Raw genomic sequence first — 6,733 nt, 5'->3', positions numbered from 1 at the left:
TAATCTTTCGATATCACTCCATTCACCTACTTTGTTTTTGATATTTTCATCAACTGGACACAAATTATCATATTTACTCTTGTGTAGACAATCATGAAGATAATCCATATAAAGTAAGGTATTTTTTATTATGTAGTTTTAAAATTAGTTGAAAATTAATTCAATATCTATAATATTAATAAGACGGTTATAAATATATGTCGTGTGATATAGGGGACCCAACACCAACTGTCACGTGGTGGAAAGACTCATCTCTACTGGATGATGATTACTATGTGACCCCTGGAGGAGCTGTACGGAACGAGCTGTTAATCAATCGTCTCCAGAGAGACCACTTAATGTCAGTGTTGACATGTCAAGCGTCCAACAGCAATTTGAGCATGCCAGTGTCCAAATCAGTTGACTTTGGATTTAAATTGTAAGCGTTAACATCTTGAAAGGAATAACTATTTTATCTTATGTGTTCTAAGGCCGTTCGTTCTTCGTATAAGAATGAAAAAATAATAATAATAACATAATTTATGTGAGCGTCTTTTTTTTTGTTTTTACAGGAATTTGAAAATTGCATTTCCAGGGTGTAAACGTAAAGTGTGTGTTAGCTGATTTAGTATTTAATAATTGACATCAGATAAAACCGTTCAAAGGATTACATTTGTTTTAATTGGCATCAGATTAAATATACGCTGAAAGTTATATTTTTTTGTTCACGAAGGGAATAAAATGAGATTTTCCTATTGGATTGAAACTTTAGTTGTCTCTATACCTGTTCTGCAGAAGTAAACATTTCGCGAGTTACGTTGCTAAGTGTTCTTTATTGAGAAAAAAAATACATGTCTTTCTTTAATGAAGTGCAACTCAGTATGGTTCAGGAACCACTTTGTAATTGATTGTAACCATTACTGCTGTCCCGAGTCTAGTTTATTCGGAATGAGAGCGATTCTTGACACTGTTGATTTGTAGAGTGTACTTTACTCATCGGGTTTCAACCAGACTCAAGAAAATTGATCCTGATGTCTTCTAAAGTATTTCTAGAGATTCCAAACGGCATTCCTTAACAGCATGTTCTTCACGTTCCGGCTCTTAAAGTCATCTTCTATCACCGAAAATCGATTACTGTTGCAGTTTAAAATAACGTCTCCAGAGTCATTAGTTCAAGAGACAAGGAAATAAATCGCTCTTCTAAAGTAGTTTTCTGTTGGTACAAAAACATACGAAAAAAATTCAAAATTAAACTGCACCACAGTTTTTATTTTTCTTGAATTACTTACAAGTTCAGTTGTGTATTTTACTTCTCTTTATGTTTTCGAACATAAAATAGAAAAATACAGCGATTACTAAGTGATATCCATACCTCGTTTCAAATTTGTTTAACTACAAGAAAAACGTCTATTGTTAATTATTTTGCAATTGCACGTATATTAAAACAATCTTGACATCCTAAACTCATCTACGTTGTGTATTTGTAAATTGGTTTCCTTTTCCGCGAACTCATCCACAGTTTTGGAGCTACCAATCTACATCGCGTAGCCCCATTACAAAAGGGCTAACGAGAGGGGGCTAAACACGTCAAGAAGATCACCCAGACATGATAAAGATCTACGAGAGAGTAGACTTTCAGAATCGCTGAACTCAAATATACATTGGAATTTGTGTCCCTGGCTTTCCTCGAGACTTCAGGGTCGCCATGTTTGAAACTGCGTTCATATCCATACTTACAAGTTGTCGGGACCAAACGCTGCGTGCTCGGGTACCACGAGAGTGTGCCCTAAATAGATTTATTTACAAGTATAGACTCATTTTGGCTAGCTATAGAAGTAATTGAGAATAATGGGGAAGTATGATCGTACATTGGGCCTTTGTGAGTTATGAGGGGAGTCTGAATCCTGCAACAGGACGCGTGTATTTTATGACAGTATCGCATAAAATAAGTAGTGAAATAACAACAAATGATCAGACTTAATTTATATTTTTAAATTTGCTTGGGTAGAATTTAGTTTGAAAACTGACACTTTTCCGATCTTTTTTATTTCTATATAACTCAATTGACTTATTATGTAATATGTAACCATAAGGTAACGATAGTTTTAATTCCTTTATTTTCAAGTCTTTAGACTTTAATCGATACATCGTCAAGATTGCGATTGTAAATTCCAAGATAATCTTCATTAAAATTAATAATATCGGATAATTACCTATGTGTTTAATATACGATGGCACACGAAAGAGAAATAACATTACAGTTATGTAGTCATTAATTATGCGTTACTATACATAAACTCAGGGAAGGTACAATATAATGCTGTGTGACATATCTATAGAGACCTAACATCTCTCCAAGGATTGCAGATTAGAGCTTCACAATAGTTCCTATGTAATGCACAAAACCCTATAAAACTCACGTTATGAATTAATAAGTTATCGTATGTTTCTATTATTACGTCAAATTCGTTTAGTCCTAGCTCATTTATATAAGGCTTGAATATATTCATTAAGGTTTAACCGTTTGTCACTATTAAAATGAGCTATTTTATTTATTTTGTATATATATATATAACTGGCTTCAATAAAAAATTTTCAGACATGTTATTAAGACAAACTTAATTAAATCATAATTCATTCAAAATCTGTAGTAATAGCAAATTCTTCGTGCGGTAAAATTAGTTTATATAGCAAGTATGATCACGTAATAAATATTATTTGGGGGAAACTTTTTTTTGAGAATAGAAAATTTTATAACTAATGTCTAGTCTAACGATATCATTCCGTTTCATAAACACCATTGCTACAGGGTTTTTTTCCTTTGCTTGCTTCTTAGAATTGTATAAAAGCGACATATATACTGAGATAAACGGCCGCTTAATGCGCTTCATTTTACAAATTACCAAATAATTCTTACCTGAAGTTGAACAAAAATAACTGTATAATTTCTCAACGATATATTTGCCCAAGTTGATAAAGGTATAAAATCTAACAATATTTTTGAGAAGTAAGATGTTCAGTTGAAACTATGGTTCATGAGTTCATTTTGGATTGGGATAATTTTCCTTCTTTGTATAAAATTGAGAAGTATATGTGCAACGAAATGTGGAAAACGAATCGAGGACTGAAAAAAATAAAGTTCAACTAAAATATTTATACACGTTTCTTATAAAACTAAACACTTGAAGCGCTTTGAAAAGTACCGTGTGATTTAAATGGTTATAAATATTTTCATTTCTATGCATGGTGTCAGTAAAGCCTCTGGACGTCCGAATTACAACACTAAAGACACCCCTTTCAGCAGGACGTCAAGTTGAGCTTGTGTGCCAATCAAGTGGTTCTCGGCCACCTGCTCGAATCATATGGAGAAAGGGGAGTGAGGAGATATTGGCATCTGCAGTCCCAAGAAACGATAACGTGACAATTAGCAAAATCACTTTTACGCCGACGATAGATGATCATGGCAAATACTTGTCATGCCAAGTAGATAATGCTTTGATTGCAGACAGTGCTTTGGAAGATGGATGGATACTCACCATTTTTTGTAAGTATAATTTTTAATATAAAAACCCATTCTTACCTCACTGTTTCTAACTTGTGGAAAGTTTATTACAGAGAAATACACACTTGTATATAAACATGCAACGTTTCGCCCCTCTAATTCGGTCATGATCAGGGAAGAGAAAATAACGGTAATTTACAACATTAGAGATTACAAAATAATCTAATCGCTTGTAGAGAGAACAAAAATAAAACTAACTAACTAAATAAATAAACAGTATCTATAAGGGCGAAGAAATAAGATTAAAAACATTTACTTTTGTTTTTATTAAGATATATATATACATATATATTACTTTTTATAAGCATTCTATTTATAAAAAGATTTATTATAAATTCATTTTTAGTAGAAATTGCTTTAAAACAAATTAAGTGTGTAATAAACCACTTTATAAGTAGATAGTTTATAATATATATATATATTAATAAAAACAAAAAGTAAAGGTTTTTAATCTTATTTTTTCGCCCCCATAGATACTCTGTGTAAATAGTCAATAACACTCTTGGTTAATTCTATTGTTGTTTTCGCTTCACGCGATTAGAACATGGTTTTAATCTTGTATTCTTTAATGTTGTCAATTATTGTTATTTTTTCTTCACTGATCGTCACCGAATTAGAGGGTCGAAACGTTATATGGCCATATTTATAAATACGTGTATTTCTCTGTAATAAAATTTCACAAGTTAAACCCATTCTTAATAGATACTAGTAAAATAACAGCTCACGGTATTGTTCCTTAATGCTTAGATTTCTTTTGATTCTCCATCTAAATCTTAGTAAGCAGTTTAATACATAGAGAATTTATTTTCCTTCCATGGATTATCACGTCTCATAAAAACGTAATCTTATATGACCATATTCATAATAAATTGATAACTTAATTTATCCCGTATTTTTTTAATATTTTCACTTCAGAGGTATGGCCATGTTATTGTGTACAAGGCTATGGGTAAGGGAATACTTATATTTGACTGTCATAGAGACTGGATAAAAGATGTTTGACTTGCAGAAGAGTTATTATCAAAGACAGTTCATAGACGACTGTTCAAACACATCTGTCATCAGAGTCAGTCAATAGTGGTGGTCAATAAAGAGTGTAGCTGCCACTAGGAGGTACTGTGGCTGCAGACCACTTGTGAATGGCAACCGGATGTAAACGATTAAACCGAGTTTAGTCTGTTTAACTTACCAGTTCTTAAAGCACGGTCAGGATCCGACTATCTTTAACCGTAACATGCAAAGTATATTGTAAAAAATATTATATGACAGAAGACAACCATTTAGAAAAATTCCTACCTCAGATACAAATAAGAAATCACAGCGTTAGAGAAGTTTGTACTACAAATTGTGACAACGAATGACTATACTTTGTTCTCTGAAGATATATTTTACCTATTTCTATATGGGTGTTTATGTAAATTATGAAGAAAATCATACGACTCGCTTGACCCAGATTGGATTGTGTTGCTCCAAAAGCGCAAAGTTGGGAATATTTTTATGACAACGACAATAATTATGGCAATAATTGTAGTGAGTAATAATTTTATTAAACTTAAAAAAATAATAAAACCAAATATCATATGTAGTGTATATTAATTTTATTACCAATCATGTTCACCATACAATACTGAATTTATTATTTTATGAAAATTGTCGAATAATAGAATTACTGACAGAATCCATCACTCTGTTGGTCACAGGGTCTCTATAAACATACGAATCCCACAGAAATGTCTCAAAGACATCGTCAATATTTCAATTAATCTCACTAATTACAGCTAGGATTTACTGTGTGTTTCAAAAGTAAATGATAAATTTAACCCATTTTTAGCCATTTTCTTACACTAAGTGTTGATTGTGATGGACATAATTTAAAGCTATTTAATATGTGGACTCCAGCGGTAATATATTCGGCATGCCAAAAGTTCGGTAGTCTGAAGGTTATTGGATGAAAAATTGCTGAAATATGTTTTATATTGCAATTTAAAATTTTTATAGTTTCAAAATGAAAATAAAATTGTTCATATATATCTCATGTAATAGTCGACCTAGTTTTTCCGGCAACCTAAGAAAACAACCAGGCCAGGTTACACTTTAAACCAAAAACTTGTGAAAACAAACCAAAACACTTAACTCTACCAACACGTTTCGCTCCCTGGGACCGACTACGTGACCATTTCTACTTTTAATACTATAACTAGAATGACTTCCAATTGTAACATGAAACTACATTTGTTAATCCTAAATAGCTTTAAACTTGTAACAGTAACAATCTATTTATACTTAAATTATATTGTTTTATTACTCTTTGAACCGTGTCTAACCATTATAAGTCATAAATCATTGGCAAACGTAGAGTTCACGGTACGGGTACTAATATTACTGTTGGATGGATATGTTACATGTTTATCTGAAAAAAACTGATTATTCTATTACTAAGATAATATGTCAGTTTTCATATTTATAGCTCAAAAAATTGGTCACAAAAATACAGCTACTACACGAGTTTATACAGTACATATAAACGTGATATTTATCTCATTGGTTGGTCGATTTGTAATTAATCACAAAGCTACATAATGGGCTATCTGTGTTCTGCCCATCACGGGTATTGAAACTCTGTCTGTAGCGTTGTAAGTCCGCAGACATACCACTGAGTGGCTATCTATCAGTAAAACAATTTTAGTTGGCAGATTTAATTTTACGCAACATTTCTTCTATGTAAGGAAAACAAGAGAGAAGACTAAAGTAAAACAATATTAATAAAAGCCTAGCATTTAACTTCAGACAAAGTTAAAAACAATATTATTCTTTCATAACGTTCCAGCCAAAAATTTAACACTAGAGTTTTTAGTTGTGCCATAAATGAAAATATTTTCCTCATATTATAAACCTCAAGATGGTAAAAGTTATTGAAAGTTATCTTGCTTTTTCTTGTTCTATACCATAGCTACTGATAATTCAAATGGTAATATTAAAATCATACATCTGAAATAAATTATCTCGTACGTATTGTTTGATCCTTACCTATCGTTCTTAGTAGTTATGAAAGGGTTTATTAATTTTTCAAGTGTTATGAGAAAAAAACTGAGTTTTTTTCTGTTTACTTTACATAGAGCTAGATATTTGACTGGAAATTGTTAAGTAATATAAATAAATGTGTGGAATAATAATGGCTGGAGACGGCTTAAA

General features: G+C 31.7%; 1 pseudogene; it reads left to right on the top strand.

The window, feature by feature from the left end:
• LOC106462101 overlaps window positions 1–6,733 on the top strand; it is a 169,365-nt pseudogene that overhangs the window by 112,099 nt on the left and 50,533 nt on the right.

The sequence above is a fragment of the Limulus polyphemus genome, unplaced genomic scaffold (assembly GCF_000517525.1).
Source record: "Limulus polyphemus unplaced genomic scaffold, Limulus_polyphemus-2.1.2 Scaffold1094, whole genome shotgun sequence".
NCBI classification, from domain to species: Eukaryota; Metazoa; Arthropoda; class Merostomata; order Xiphosura; family Limulidae; genus Limulus; species Limulus polyphemus.
Note: the sequence above shows the minus strand (reverse complement) of the source record. Positions and strands in the feature narration are given on the sequence as shown.